Here is a 15,867-nt window from a genome sequence, read left to right on the forward strand (position 1 = left end):
CTGCGTGACTCAGTCGTTAAGCGGCTGCCTTCGGCTCGGGTCATGATCCCAGGGGCCTGGGATGGAGCCCCGTGGTGGACTCTCTGCTCAGTGGGGAGTCTGCTTCTCCCTCTCCCCTGTCCCTCTCCCCACCGCGCATGCTCTCTCTCTCTCTCTCTCAAATAAAGAAATAAAATCTTTTTAAAAAATTAAAACTTAATCGTGTGTATTTCACAAATTACCTTGCTGTAAATCGTCTTTTTAAATGTATCGCCCACCTTCTTTGGTGTAAAGCTCAGTTGCTCAGCTCTCCTCTGCGCCCGGTTCCCTTACAGGATGGTGTGTGGGAAGGTAGACAGGATTCAGGGCCTGTGGTAGCAGAGATGGGCGGGGGGGGGGGGGGGGGGGGGACCTAGAACCTTCACTGAATCATTTCACTCGGAAACTATTGATCAGTCAACACTATGTGCCTGGCAGTGCTCCCAGGGCTGGGTATACAGCAACGAACAAAATAAAGTCCTTGCCCAGAAGCCTCTTTCAGCCCCATCCCCAGGCTTCTGTCTGCGCCACCCACCGCCCCGTCCCAGCATTCTCCACGTCCTCTCTTGGCCAGGTGAGAACTCTGCTCTCCCTGAGCTGGTCCCTTCCTCCGGGTGCCGTCTCGGCCGATGCCTAGCATCATCCCGCACAGGTGGGACTTCAGGTGGGAACTGGCAGCCTCCTCTAAGATGGGCCAGGAGCCCAGGGGGACCAAAGCCCCCTCACTTCAACATTCTCAGCTTCCCCCATAACTACTTGTTTCTTGATGTTTCTCTCCCCTGTCCTCCACCTACACACTCACACACACACACACGCACACGCACACACACGCACACGCACGTACACTCTCACATCCGCATCAGGGTCCTGACCCTAGGCAGGGGCGACAAGAACCTATATGATCTTGGGTCCTAGCTCACTCTCCCCTTGCCCTTCATACCCTCCTTTCTAGCACCCCCGGGGATAGGTCTTCTCTCTGACATGGACCTCCTTTTTCTAGAATCCATTCATCTACCAAATGAGCATCGCTCTCCACACGCCAGAAGAGGAGTTCGGGAATTTAGAAATTCCTGTTCTCTTTCCACAATGGCCAGCTTTCCAGGCCCAGCTCTTAAGAGAGATTTGATGCCCAAAGTTACTTACCCCGCAGTTGAACCTACCTTCTCCCACTCTGGGGCAGTAAACTCCCTCAGATGTGGGGTTAAGTGTGTGGCTGAAAGAAATGAGACTTAAAGAAGAAATAAAAATCAGTCATTCTTAATATTTTCAAAATAGGATTCTGTTCTCAACCACCTACAACTCAGATAACGATTTTTAAACATTCTTAACGTGCAAGCCCCTTCCCCCCCCCCATCTGAACTTGGAATCAGGTTCAGTGGGAGGACCCAGGAGTTTAGCTGGCCAGCCAGCAGGGGGAAGCCACAGGGGGAGTCGTTCCTGAGCCCAGGGAAGATTTAGCACATTGATTTTTTTCCCCCTTTATTTTCTCGAGGCTCTGTGGTTTGTGATTGAGTGGGGAGGTTGGGGAGGACAGCCAAGGCTTTTAAAGGTGCCAATACTTGAGCAAGAAATAAGGAATAGTGGCTGTTAAAAGAGCCTAGATTCTCCGCTCTCCCCTCCAGTGTCTCATTTTTCTTTTCCTCTTTCTACTTTCTTAGATGACCCTGCCTGTCAGCGAGGTGATTCACAGCTTTGGTGAAGCAGGGAGAGGCAGGGACAGGGGGAGGGCTCAGAGGGGGCATCGGGAGGCTTAGGTCTTGCACTGGGCTGCTGATCCCACCTGAGCACTCCGCTGCCCAGCTCCTGGCTGCCAACCCGCCTTCATGGACCCTATCATTCCTGTGTCCATCAAATCTTCATAGAGGCCCTACCGTGTGCCAGGCACCTGGTATGAAATTGTGACAAAGCGGATATGGGTCTGCCCTCAGAGAGCTCGGGCTCGAAGAAGAAGGCAATAGCTAAGGAAATGGCAAGAAATAAGTATGATATGACTACAGGACATGGAAAGTGCCACAAAGGGAAACGGACACATGCCATGAAGGAGAGTCCCCTGGTAGGGGATTCCGACATTAAAGGGGAGTCAGGGAAGGTGACGTTTCAGTGGGGGCCTCAAGGGGGACCTAACGTGGAGGCGAGACCCACATCTCATCCACAGGCACAGGGTGCCAAGGAAGATGAGGAAGACAGCTCAGGTGGACCCCTCAGGCCCGAGAGAACGGGTTTGGGAGCACCTTGCACACTTTTTTGTCAGGCTTTACTCATTAGCTTCCATCTGTTCAAGTCTGCTCGTTCTTGAGAAAAAAGTTTGAACTTTTTAAATTAAAAAAAAATTGTGAACAGTGCTATAATTAGGATCTAAAATACATCTCGTAAGAGAAGTCGGAACGCAGAGATCCTTGTGAAATTAACTCCCTTCTTCATTTTCATTGGGGGAAAGGCTCAAAGTCTTTTACAGAACATAGAAAATAGGAAATTGTGGATGCCCTAAGATCTTTCTCATACAGTGATACGTTTCTCATCTTGTAGACTTCAAGTTTTTATGAACAAAAGGTCATTAAAGTCACACAGCATGTCTGGGACTGGGGTCACAAACATTCTTTATTTTCTTCCTATTCTCTATCTTAATGCCCATTTGCTCAGTGAATATTCACTGAACCACCTACTTTGTGCCACACACCACTCTGGACTCTGCCAGGAACAGAACGGAACAGAACAGACCAAGTCCCTCTTACGAAGCTTATCTTTCGCCTGGGTGAGACCGTAAACCAACAGACAGCGGGTTTGTTGGCCTTAGATGATACACGAAGAAGAGAAAAAAGCAGAGAAGGGGACAGAGAAGATTCGTGGGGGTCGGGTTTCCTATGTAACACAGAGATGAAGATGTTATGTGGGCAAAGACCTGAAGGACAGGAGGGAAGAGTATTTCAGGCAGAGGGAACAGAAGATGCAAAGACTCTGAGGCAGTGCAGTGTTTGATGTGTTCTAGAAACAGGACAGTGGTGTTGCCGGGCTAGACCCAGAGGTACCTTAGCTTGTGAATTTCCTAAGACAGAAGTCTGGATGCAAGTGGAGGTGATCTTACAAAGCGCTAAGAGAGAATGTGGAAGTGAAAGAGGAAAGGAACGTAATTGAGTAGGTGGGACATTAATGAGTGGGTTACCACTGTCGGCTTCTGATGCTCAGCCTGCTAGGGAGCTCGGAGACCATCAGGACTATGCCTCAGAACTGCCCCAGGGAGCAGTCAGGAAGCTGGGTGTGTGTCCAATTCCCCTCTCACTGATGATGGCTTTTGGAACCTGCTCCCGAGGCCACAGAATGCCTCCAGGCAGAAGCAAGCAGGCCACTAGAGCCTAGGGCAGTGTCCACAGTAACCTCTGGGAGCCCTGGGGATTTGGGTGTGGCATTGGCAGTTTCTGCCGGAGGGAAGGGCAGAGGTGAGATCAGAGAAGAGGCGGGGGCCCCAACAATGCCAGCTTGGTAGACCACCGTAAGAACTTTTGATTTTCTCTTCAGCAAGCTGGCAAGCATTTGGAGAGTTCAAGCAGTATGATCTGATTTCCATTTTTAAATAAAAGCAGTCTGAATCTTGTAGGAAGAACAGACAGGAGGAGAGCAAGGAGGAATGCAAGAAGACCAGTTGGAAGGCCTTTGCAATAACGTATGGAAGTAAGACATGATGGCAGCCGGATATAGGATCGTAGCAGCCTGATGGTAAGAGGTAACTCATTTCTCCATGCATTTTTATTTTTTATTTTTAGAGGGGGGAGTGTCAGTGGCAGAAGGAGAGAGAGAATCTTAAACAGGCTCCAAGCCCATCACAGAGCCCCAAGTGAGGCTTGATCTCACAATCTTGAGAATGACCTATGCCAAAATCGAGATTTGGACGCTTAACTGACTGAGCCACCCAGGTGCCCCTCCGTGTATTTGGAAGGCAGAGCACAGAGAATAGCTAATGGATTAAATGTGGAGCATGAGAGAAAGAGAAGGGCTAGTAAAGACTATGGTCTCCGGTGGTCGGGGCGCCTGGGTGGCTCAGTGGGTTAAGCTTCTGCCTTCGGCTCAGGCCATGATCCCAGGGTCCTGGGATCGAGCCCCGCATCGGGCTCCCTGCTCGGCGGGGAGCCTGCTTCTCCCTCTCCCACTCTCCCTGCTTGAGTTCCCTCTCTCGCTGTGTCTCTCTCTGTCAAATAAATAAAATCTTAAAAAAAAAAAATAAATAAAGACTGTGGTTCCTGGTCTGAGAAATGGAGAAACCAGAATAGACACTGACTGAGATGGGAGTGGGCTTTCGGAAGAACTTTGGACCTGCCATATTTGGAATGTCTCCAAGTGGAGATGTGGATTAGGCAGTGGGACATGTGGGTCTGGTTACGTAACTCATGACTCCATGACTCCATGACCCACGGTGTTGACCAATCTCCTGCCCAGCCCAGAGTCTTCTCTATCTTGGCATGAAACTGTATGATGTCCTTAAATCTGGAAACTCCCACCCTCTCCTTGAACTCCTGAGCTGGTACCATTTTTTTTTTCTTGTTCCTCATTCTTCTCTCCCTTCTCCTAAATCAAAAGATGAACAGGTGACTAGGAAGTAGCCTATGCTACATGATCATCTGAATGCCTTCATCGACCTTACTTTCATCAGTTCTTTCCAGTGTCTCCCGAACTCAGGCAGAAATGCACCGCAGCTTAAATAAATACCGCTCAGGGCTCTGGTCCACTTCTGGCTAACCCAGAAAGCCTCTCCCGTACAGGTTTCCATATCAGTACCTTGTATGGGAAGAGAGTGTTCAGAACAGTGGAAGCAAGTTATTTTTCCCTAGATACACCGATGCTATCATATAAAATAAACAATCTTTAAAGCTCAGTGTCTTCATTTAGTAAGTTTACTTGTCCATATCACAGTCCACGGGGGTCAAACATCTCTCCTGGTAGTTCTCTTGCATATGGTGACTCAAAGATCCAAGAGCCTTCCATTGTGTGTCTCCTGTTGCAGAACCTTTCACTTCCAGCACCTGGGGCATTTATGGCCAGGTCTGGAAGTGGCATATATATCATTTCTGCCCACATTCCGTTGACTGAAACTCAATCAGGCGGTTCCACCTATGGGCAAGCTAGACTTAGCGGATTTATCCTTCCTAAACCCAGGGAGAAGTTGCAGGATTGACAAACACCCAGCGCATCCCTGACACCAAAGGCTCATCCCTGCGAGTAAACTCATACATTGTCCTTATTCTCTTGTGAGCGGCATAATGTGAGTCTACTTTGCAGTGAGTAGTGAACCAAAAAGACAAGTTTCTGAATCTGCAAAGTGGGGACGAAACCATGCTGAGCCCAAAGGGCAGTCAACCCGGGGAAGATTCCTCCAACCACATCTCCGGATCTGCCCACCTGAGGCATCAGTGGAATTGACTAATTTCCAGCATCTCACCCGAATTCCCCAGCTCAGCTATAGGTTTCGCTGCTGTCACAGGCGGCCCCTGGCTAGGGAGGCAGCTGAGGTGGGATTCAAGAAAGAACAGGAAAGTAAAGAGAAGGAAAGGCTAGCAGAGAAGAGAAAAACCCGTGAATGAGAGGAAAGAAGAGGAGCTCAAGGTGAAAGTCACGCCGGAGAGAAAGGGGTGGAGGAGCCCAACGCGGAGCTCGGCCACAAAGGTGGGGTGGGGGAGGAGAGACGGCTGCGCAGAGAGGGGGCGGGTGCCTTTAAGAGCCGAGGTCGGGGGTGGGGGGGCGGCAGCCTGGGAAAGGAGCGGAGCTGTTACTACGCCGGCTCGCGAAGCTCATTGGGCGCCCGGAGCCGGAGCGCCCCCATTGGGGGAGCAGGACCCCCCCCCCAGCGCTGTCTCCCCGCCTCCCCCCCCCCCCCCAGCGGAGCAGGGAGAGCGGAGGAGGGAAGGGGGCAGCGGAACAGGATGGGGCGAGGGAAGGAGGGGAAAGCGGAGACTCCCACAGGAGGGCTGGGCCGACTGCCCGTGCAGGAAGGAGTGAGCAAGCCCCTTTGTGCTTGGCACGCGAGGCTTTGACCCCCTGAAGCCGCTCCAAGCTCCCGCTTTTCAGCCTCGGTTTGGAATCAACACGCTCGCCCACGGAGAGACGACGGGAGCGAGGCGCTCCTCCTTCCCGCGAGCCGCTCCGCGCCTCGCCCCGCAGGCTGGGCGTCCCGAGCACACCTGGGCTTACCTGGTCGCACCTGCTGCCGGTCTCGGCCCCGCAGGCTGCCCCCCACCCCACTCCCGGACTCTGTCCCGCTGAGCCAGAAAACCCCGGCGCTGGGAGCGGGAGGCCGCGGGGTGCGGGGGGTGCGGGGGTGGGGGGCGCAGGAGCTGTCACTCGCCGCTCGGGAGCGGGCTGCCTGGGAGCAGCGGTGGCCCAGGAACCGGTCACGAAAGCTCAACCCCGCTTTCTGGTTTTCTCCCAGGCATGCCAGGCAGCATTTTGCAGCTTGCTGGCTATCAGCAGACGGAGCATGTGCAGGACGCCCGGCCGCTTAGGCACGCGCTGGGGCGGGGAATCAAGTCCAGGCACTGGTGAGGCCTGGCCCTGCAGAGGGTCACTCCGTCCAGGGCAACTGCCTCTCCCCCCATCCTAGGCCTCCGACCCCAAGGGCGAGCTCACTCTTCCACTCCATCAGGTCGCCTCGGTTTTGTTTTGTCTCTCTTCGGTTCATTGGCTCTTTGCGTTTCTTCTCCCTTGTTGGTCTTCTGTCGGGGCCGCAGCTGAGACTTCTCTGGAAGTTACCGCGTCTGCAGGGCATTTAGGACTAGGACACCCCCAAGGCCATCCCAGTTGAAGGCCTTTTTCTTCAGGAACCTTGCGGAACTTTCTTCGACTACCATCAAGCCTCCTCACCGCCAAACTCCACCCGAGCTTGTCAGTTAAAATGCGCAATATACCTTTCAGCTGTTTAAAGAAACGGAAAGGAGCAGCGGACATACACAGAGTACTTTTAAAGTAATGAGTTGGATGGGACCAGCCACACAGAGGAAACACACCATCCTGTTAGCTGCATCTGAATAGCGGTGGTTATGTTGTGCGCAGGTCCCACAAATATCTCCATGGGTCAAGGCCCTTTCCAGGAACCCCGAGTTCCCACCCCATTTTGGGTCCCTTTGGCCAGGTTCCAGATTGGAGGGTGAGGAAGGGGCAATGAGTGGTTGCCGTCGCCCCTGCTTGACTCGTGCCTGCCTCTCCGAGGCTTCCAACCCGCGCCCTGAAGTTCTCTGAGCTGTGCAGGTCTACCCGGCACCTTCTGGGCTCTCTTTTAGTTCATGCTGTATGTCCTCCTGTCCTTGCTCCCAGGGTTTCCTGGCTCTCCCTTCATAGGGATTCAGCTTATTTTAGTGATTCTCTAGCCCGCTTCCTGGAATAACTACACTAGAAAGTGCCTTTAGCTTGCCACAGCTCCAGCCCTTGGCCCTGGCAATACTGGCCAACTTGGTTACCCTTGTTACCTTGACCGGGACTGCTCAGGAGGCTCCTGATGATGGCAAGACCCAGCGGGGTTCTGCCTTATAAATAAATGTTCTTAAGAAATTAAGTCTTTCTGCTTTCCAGGAGACACTGCCTCATTTCTGAGCTCAATCTCAGACGGCACTCGGGATAGAGCCACTGTGGAAGAAGGTTTTGGAGTTAGGTCCCATGACTGGGATGTCTTTGCATCATAAAGTGCCTCCTAGACTCTCAGAGGTGGATTGGACCTTCGAGATCATCTAGTCCTGTGGTTTCCAAAAGTGATGGGGAGGACTGACAGAACTGCATCACACCAGTGATAGGAAACAATGTACCCAAGCATCTGTCATGTACCGGACAGGTCGCTTACGAGAATGGCGCCAAGCCAGGCTGGTCACCAGAACCACAGGGGAGCTGGACCAGAACGTTTCTGCTGGGCTCCTGGGCCTTTCTAAAGGGTTCATTTAATTTCTTGAAATCCTTTGTCCATTTGTTCCTGTGAAATTTCCCATCCCTTTTACCACTGCAGCGGTTTGCTCTTCCCTATTTCTTGGCTTTTCCACCCACCAGTTTGAGTCCCACACAAATACCGGAGAATAGCATGGACATTGTCATCACTTTACGTTTACCACATGTCTTCCTATCCATTCTCATTCATACCGTCTCCTTTAGAAAACATCTGGATCGTTTTTCAGCTACCCGGGGCCCAGTCAGCACCCACGGACACGTCTCTGCTTATACACACGTAACAGGATGTTTAATCCTGCCCTTCCTGAGGTCTGCTTATTTGCACTGACTCCCCAAAGGTAGAGAGCAGTATGATGCATGTCCTGCCCCCCCCCACCCTAGTAGCTATTAGACCACAGGCAGGACACCTTATGAGATTAAACCAGCGCCGCCAGTGCTAGTCCACCCTCCGTCCTATGAAAGAGAAGGCCTTGGAGAACCAAGGAGGACACTGTTGCCTAGCAGAGAATTGCGATGCTTTGCCCTCCTCTCAAGATGCTTTGCTAGGGGTTGACTGGCAGTCTGGCCTCTTTCTGGGGGCATATTGGGAACTAGTACATGATACATGCCTGAAAAATGTAAAGGCAAGTGGTTTGATTGGCAGGAGAGAGAGAGGGAGAGAGGGAGGGAAAGAGAGGGGACTTGCCCGGAAACAACGAACACTTGCACAAATAATAGGGCAGTGATGATTCCTGGTGGAATATGCTAGAAGGAGATGGCCTGGAGCCATCTTCCAAGGGGCCTGGCCAGGGACCGCTCCCTGGAAGGACTGACAGACCCCGCAGAAGGGCGGACCCCTGACGTTGAAAGCCTCAGTGCTGGAGGCTTAAGCGGCCATCGGGAAGAGCCATCACCTGGGTCATTGGAAGGGCATTGGAAGGTTCTAGTAGGGAATCTCAGAGAAAACAGGGTAGGAAACCTCAGAGTGAGGAGTCAGCTCTGAAATTCTACCAAGGCCAGAGACCGCCACCGTGACGGCCACAGAACCAGTACCTGCTCCCTCATCCCTTCCCCGACCCTCACCAGGGCCAGAAACAACAGCCGCTGGCTAGTGGGGCAGAGCCTGTGGAGGAAAGAGAGAAGCAGCCACCCTGTCCCAGTCCCGTCCGGGAGGCAGAGGGCAGAGGAGCTGGAAGAGGGGCAGAGCTCGAAGGCGAGTCCCTTATTACACGGGACTGGACATATTAACTATGAAAAGAAACCAGTTCTTGTGATTGCAAGCACCAGGCAAATCTTAAGACCGGCCCAGGATTTTCCCCAAGGCAAAAACTAGGCCACAGAGCCAAGAGACGCAGGAGAAAGGAGGCCCTCTCATCCGATATAACGAGCACACGTATCGGCCCGCACACAATGATGACGGCTGAGCGATAAGGATGTATCCAAACATGAATCGACCCGCAGTAAAAATAATTGGGAAGGACGTGCACTTTGTATTTTGATTTGGTCATTCCTGCTGTGAATGTTTCTTAGGACCTGAGGCTGCGCTCACACACCCAGCAGCCGTGAATCCTTTCTCTTCTGGGTACACATTTTCTGTTCGGTACTCTGCCATCCGGTGAAGCAGGGGGGCGGACAGGTGACTTGGTCATGGGTTTAGAATCCAAGCTGCTAGGCTTTCTATAGAGCATTGAATAGCATGGTTTTTTTCTGCTCAATTATACTTTTTGTATGAAAACAGGAATCTTGAATAAAACCAGAGCGGCATAAGCTAGTGTTAGCAGAACATAAATTATTGCTTCAAATGGTGAGTTCTCTATTTCTATAAAGAAGTGGGAAGGGGTGCCTGGGTGGCTCAGTGGGTTAAAGCCTCTGCCTTTGGCTCAGGTTATGATCTCAGGGTCCTGGGATCGAGCCCGAATTGGGCTCTCTGCTCAGCAGGGAGCCTGCTTCCTCCTCCTCCTCTCTCTCTCTCTCTCTCTCTCTCTCTCTGCCTGCCTTTCTGCCTACTTGGGTTCTCTGTCTGTCAAATACATAAATAAAATATTTTTTAAAAAGAAGTGGGAATATTTAGAGGTATTTTCTTTCTATTCCAGAGGCTCACATAATGGTCTTAGGACCTTGCTAATATGCAAGTTTCCAGGCCATGTCCTCGGAGACTGTGGTTTAGGAGGCAAGACCAGACTCTGATGTCTACCTCAACTTAAGAAAGACTGATTTTGTATTTTATTTTTTTAAGATTTTATTTATTTATTTGATAGACAGAGATCACAAGTAGGCAGAGAGGCAGGCGGAGAGAGGGGGAAGCAAGCTCCCCGCTGAGCAGAGCACCCGACGCAGGGCTCAATCCCAGGACCCTGGGACCATGACCTGAGCCGAAGGCAGAGGCTTTAACCCACTGAGCCACCCAGGCGCCCCGATTTTGTATTTTAATTCTTAGTGATCACATTGCCACTCACTCAGTCTGTCCCTTTGTTTCCCATGAAATGCAATAGTTTACTCTGAGTCTTTCAAAGCTAGAACATTTTGGAGGGGCTGAGATTTTAGCAACTTAGCCAGATAGCAAACCTCTTAATGCTTCTCTCATGGAAAACTAGTAAGTTGGTCCAAATTACCTGCCTTCTAGTTTACTAGAAGAATATGTATTTGCCCTTTGTGTGACCCCTTTCCTTCGGGTGACTGGAACAAACAGAATGAATGACCAGCGCACCTGTAGATCCAGCACCCCACCCCCCCACCCCGTCAGGACCACGGTTCTAATCAATACCAAACAGCGCTGAAGTTGACTCACTAAACACTTTCCAAAGCACAGATCACACACTCGGGATTACATACCAGCCTGCTTCAGAGACATCTGCTTTAAAAGCTTGGGGTTTAAAAATCTAAGCCGGCCCAGTGCACTTAATTGGAGTTTAACAAGATTTTAAAACAGATACAGTAATTTCTTCACATGCCTGGAGATAATCAGATAGAAACAGGTGTGACTAGAATAGTAAAATTCGGGAGGCAGGGAATCCATCTAGTCAAGGATTTAATCGGAAGCTTCAGCCAATGACCTCTCAGGTCCTTTTCCTTGAAGAATCTGTCGTTTGTTTTTCTCTATTAGATTTCTTCTCTGCGTTGGCCCGATCCTTCCAGCCTGTTGAGAGCAGAGTCTCGGTTTAGTCTTGGATCAGATTAACTGTCCCCCGCGCCCCCAACTTGGATTCATCCTCCAGTCTGATTCACATACCTGTGAGAGGTTTTAAGCCGGTGAGAAAAGCCAATAACCTCGCTCTGGTGCCATCAGCCTCGTTGCACAGGCAACGTGTGTGCGCCCCAGCCTGCATGTGGAACCCCAATCTACACCTATAAGTGCTCCACAAAGGAAGGCAGGAAGACAGTCAGTGCACACCCTAAAGATGGGCGAGTTAGGGTCAGCATGGGAGGTGGGCAGTAGGAAAGTGATAGGGCGGGATTGAAAGGGGTCTGTGAAGGTCCAGAGGACACTCATCACAGCCATGAACAAGAACAGCACGAAGGTCAGTCCCGGAGCGAGCACTGCGCATGCGTTGTCTCATCCACTTCCCGGAGCTAGCACTGCGCATGCGTTGTCTCATCCACTCCCCGCAACCCTTTATAGGAAAGAACCAGCAGCTGCCAGCACGGGCTCTGGGGCTAATGGCTGGGGTCTGAGTCCTGACACCATTACTTACCTGTCGTGGCCATGGGAGAGCTTTCTGCTTGAAGAACCTCATTTGGAAATGATGATAGGAAAAGCACTGCTCATGGGCTTGTGGAATTTCATAGGGGACCCCAGCTGCTGTAACAGATAACCCTTCAAATCTTAATGGCTTAACATCTAAAGGTTTGCCTCACACGTGTAACCGTCCAAGTAGGTATTGGATGGGCGGCCTTCCACGTGGACAGGTAAGGGCTTGTGTTCCTTCTGTTTTGTGATTCTGCTAACTGCAAGTCCAGAGAGGTGACTTGGGAGTGGGCTATGCGGGAGAAACGATGCTATGTCCCACAGTTCCCAGAACCTAGTCACGTGGCTCCTCCAACTGCAAAGCAGGCTGGGAAATGGGGTCTGTGTGTCCAGGAAGAAACAGAAATGGATTTGGTGTCCCCCGGGGTTGTGAGGATTAGATGTAAATCCCTGGCACCTAGTTAATGCTCAGTAAGTGGTGGGCGATGATTACCCCGTCTGTTGCACTAGCCCTGCCTCTATTCCTCCAGTATCTTTCTGCTGTCTATGTCCCAATAGCGTCCCCCTTTCACTTGTGAGTTCCCTCCGAGTTAGCCCAACATTTATGATGCTGTGGAAGTTCTTCTCCCTGAAAATCTTGGCAACCTTTGGGCATTAAGGCTGGCTCTGTTCTGTGCACCCCAATCCCAGCATCTTCGCTGGAACCCTGGGTCCCTGTACTGCCAGGGGGATGCGCTGGAGAGGCCAGCTGGGTCTGGACCGCCTCCTGCAGCCCCCTGCAGGCTTGCATGGTAGAGCTGCTCCTACATACCCAGGATGCTCCTCCTGAAGGCTAAGGAGACCACTGCAAAAACTTCAGCATGAAAACCCATGCTTCAAAGTTTGTCTCTGTGCAATCACATAATTACTAATTAAGCAAGCAACTTCATCTCCCCACCTGCTACCCTCAAAAAGCCCACAGACATGGTCTGAATGAAATGTTTGGGGATGAGGGGGTGGGGTACAGAGCCTTCAGATAGAGAAGTGTAGATATTTATCTTCTACCTTGATAAAATATTTGTAATTCTCATGGCACAGAACAAGTGTGACTGTGACTCTCATTTTGCAGTTCACGTAGCAAAGAGCAGAATCTCTGAAAAAATCTTTCAAGCTCTTGTTGACATGGCACTGTGGTTAGGGTCAAACAGATCTGCCTTTGCATTCCAGCCTCCCCGTCTTTCTAGCCTCGCGACTGTGCGCAAGTTCATTGCTCTAAGCCTTATCGTCTCCATCTGATAAATGACAGCAATAGGACTTAATGTCACAGAGTGGTTTGCCCAGCACCTGGCAATAGTAAATTTGGTAAGTGGCAGTTATTTTTGTTATAATAATGATCACACCAAGCCCCCATATTTCTTACTCTGTACCATTGAGGTGTATATGCTCCTCCCCACCAAAACCACGTGTACCCTCCTGGGAGTTTCAAAAAGTATTATTTGAAAGTTATGTGTGGCATCGTAGCTCCACATTTTTCCTTCCTGGAGGCACACATCTATCCACATTATCTTCTTTGCATATAATAAGATGGAAGCACCCCCAAGAGCGAATGTTATTACCTAAGCAGTCTGCCTCTGTAGAAGCCAAGGGCTTCAGGGGGTGTGCATTTATGGGAGAAGGGGGTGCTGATGGTGGAGAGGCTCCCAGGGAAAGACTGGTTGGAGCTGAAGAAGAGAACCTGAAAGGCTATCCAGTCTTACTCGATCTACTTACTAATCTTCATGATGGTTCTCTAGTTTGGCCAGAAGGGGTACCCCTCTGAGGAGCTGACAACAGTCGTGGGCTCATGTCCTAGAAAAAATGCATTTACAGCCACATGCACAAAGGTTTTCAATGAATCTCGATGAATCTTGGTGGGTTCAGTCACCCCATGGCTCATTTGTGGACCTCAGGTTAAGACACAGTCCTCAAACCACCCATTTGTATGTGCCTGAAAACGGCAGCCTGAGGCTAGGGAGCGGATGGTACCATCAGACTCCAAGGCCTCGTGGATGGGTGTGACATAGGAGGCAGAGAGGTCAGTTAGACCCGGCCAAGAGATGAGGCATCTGAGAGCAGGTGGAGAGGACGGAAAGGAGGGAACCACTCAGGTCGAGTAAAAGAGGATTCTACCGCTCACCCTGCAGCTGGGTGTTCGGGGGTGAGGGAGGCCCTAAGGGCGACTCCCAGTTTTCCTGCTTAGATGACAAGCTGGTGCCATTCTTTGGGGGTGGTACATATGGGATGGAAAGGATGATGATGGCTTTAGTGTAGAAAATGCTGAAAAGTAGTCAGCCTGTGAGTTATCTAGTGAGGCTATCCCACAGTAGTTAAATCTGTATTAACAGCTCAGGAGAGAGCTACAGAGAACGACACTAGAGTCAACTTTATACCAAATCAATGGGACCAGATGAGAAACAGCAAATGTGTTGGGCGAGCGATGAGGGCCAAGTTCAGGGTCCTGAGAAACACCAGCAGGGAAGCCAGATCTTCCCAGACCTGGGGCGTTGGTCTCACCTGGACTTCTGTTTTTCTTAGGCTTTTTCTCAGTTCACCTCGACTTTGATTAATTTTTATGAGACTGTTTGAAAGACAATGTCTTATCAACATAATCAATGAGGAAATACTATCCCTTCCTATCCATAGATAGTTCTCCTAAAAAATAACCACAAAGGGAAATAAAGAAAACCCTGTTTCTACATTCCACGTGGTGACGACTGCCCAGAGAGGGCTCCGAGACTGCTCTCCTGTTTTACTTTAGGAAGGGAAGATCAGCAAGCATTACAAAAATGTCAAAGCCACACTAACTGCAAGCGGAGACTTTTCTTCGTTCCAATCAGAAGAAGTGGAAGAGAATTAAGAGGAGAATTTCTCTTCTCACTCTGCAACTCCCATCTTTTCCTGCATCAAGGCAGGGCTGAAAAGCAGAGAAGATTTTACACGGTATACCCAGCCCTGGTTGTGCTCTTACAGCATCTAAAATTACCCCTTCTGTCATCAGTGGTTTGAATCCTTCGCTTTGGGAATGCCAGGAGGAAGGAAGTCATGGCATCTGGGGGTTGGGAGGCCCAGGAAGGGCAGCGGTGTCAGAGGCTGAAGAAGGGCCAAAGTCAGGACCAAAAAGCTCCCCCTGAACTTGGCCGCCACGGACCACCATGTCTTTGGTGGATTTCATGGCGCAGTGAGGTGCGGAAGGCAGAATGCGGTGGCTGGAGAGTGAGTGGGAGGAAGCACTTGGCTGCGAAGGCAAGGAGACGGATGAGGTGTCATTTGAGGTTCAGGGAGATATTGTTTTGCCTCCTTTTATAAAACAGCGAAGACAGATGAACACACTTTTAGGTTCTGGGGAAGGAGACGGATATGAGTCTCTTCGTATCAGAGAGGGGGGATGCGGGATGGAGCCAGGTCCTAGATTGAGGGGAGAAGTGAAGTGTTCGTTCAGATCAAGGGCACAGGGAGAGGGACCAACCCAAAAGAGGAGGAGGGTCATCTTTTCTTAGTTTGAAGGTAACAGGTGTGGGCACATACATGCCCAGGTAACATCTTGGAAAGTGAGGAAGTTCCTGTCTGGAGGCAGGTTTTCCGGTCAAGTAGGGGCTGACATTGTTTCTGGGGTCTAGAGAAAAACTGAGCAGGGGCTTAAACTACAGGTCCTCTACTTGAAAGAGTGATGACGGTAGAGAGCCAGAATGGATAAGATGTGTGTGTCTCTATCCTATTGAGAGAGAAATAGAACCAGCAAGTGAGCAAGAGAGAGACAGGGAGGGAGAGATAATAAGGAGTTCACTCACATGACTGTGGAGGTTAGTAAGTCCAAAACCCACAGGGTAGGCCTACAGGCTGGCCATCCAGGGAATGCTGATGTTGCAGCTCAACTCCAAGGCAGTCTAAGGCAGAATTCTGTGTTCCATCTGAGATCCTCACTCTGTTTTCTATCTAGGCCCACCCACATTATGGAGGGTAATTGGCTTTACTCAAAGTCCACTGCTTTAAATGTTCATCCCACCTGAAAAAACACCTTCACAGCAACATCCAGACTGGATGTTTGACCAAATATCTAGGTACTGTGGCCCACCAAGCTGACCCATAAAATTAACCGTTGTAAGGAGGGTTAATGATCTCGTTTGTATCAATAGCAAAAACATGAGATGATGTAGATAAAGAGACGTCTATAGGATGTGGAGAGAATCTTCTGGGTTCCAGAAGGTTCCAACTGGAATTAAGTGCTCTTTGGACCGCAGGGATTCTCATGGAGC

At 50.5% G+C, this 15,867-nt stretch overlaps 1 long non-coding RNA gene across 1 annotated transcript; it reads right to left on the bottom strand.

Annotated features, from left to right (window-relative positions):
- Positions 1–214: 214 nt before the first annotated feature.
- On the bottom strand, positions 215–6,489 carry LOC116569188. The gene is made up of 3 exons (XR_004276903.1): positions 6,196–6,489; positions 1,162–1,246; positions 215–348 (listed from the first exon to the last, which is right to left on the bottom strand). It is a non-coding gene; the product is annotated as an uncharacterized LOC116569188 (long non-coding RNA).
- Positions 6,490–15,867: the final 9,378 nt, after the last annotated feature.

The sequence above is a fragment of the Mustela erminea genome, chromosome 11 (genome assembly GCF_009829155.1).
Source record: "Mustela erminea isolate mMusErm1 chromosome 11, mMusErm1.Pri, whole genome shotgun sequence".
Taxonomy (NCBI): Eukaryota; Metazoa; Chordata; class Mammalia; order Carnivora; family Mustelidae; genus Mustela; species Mustela erminea.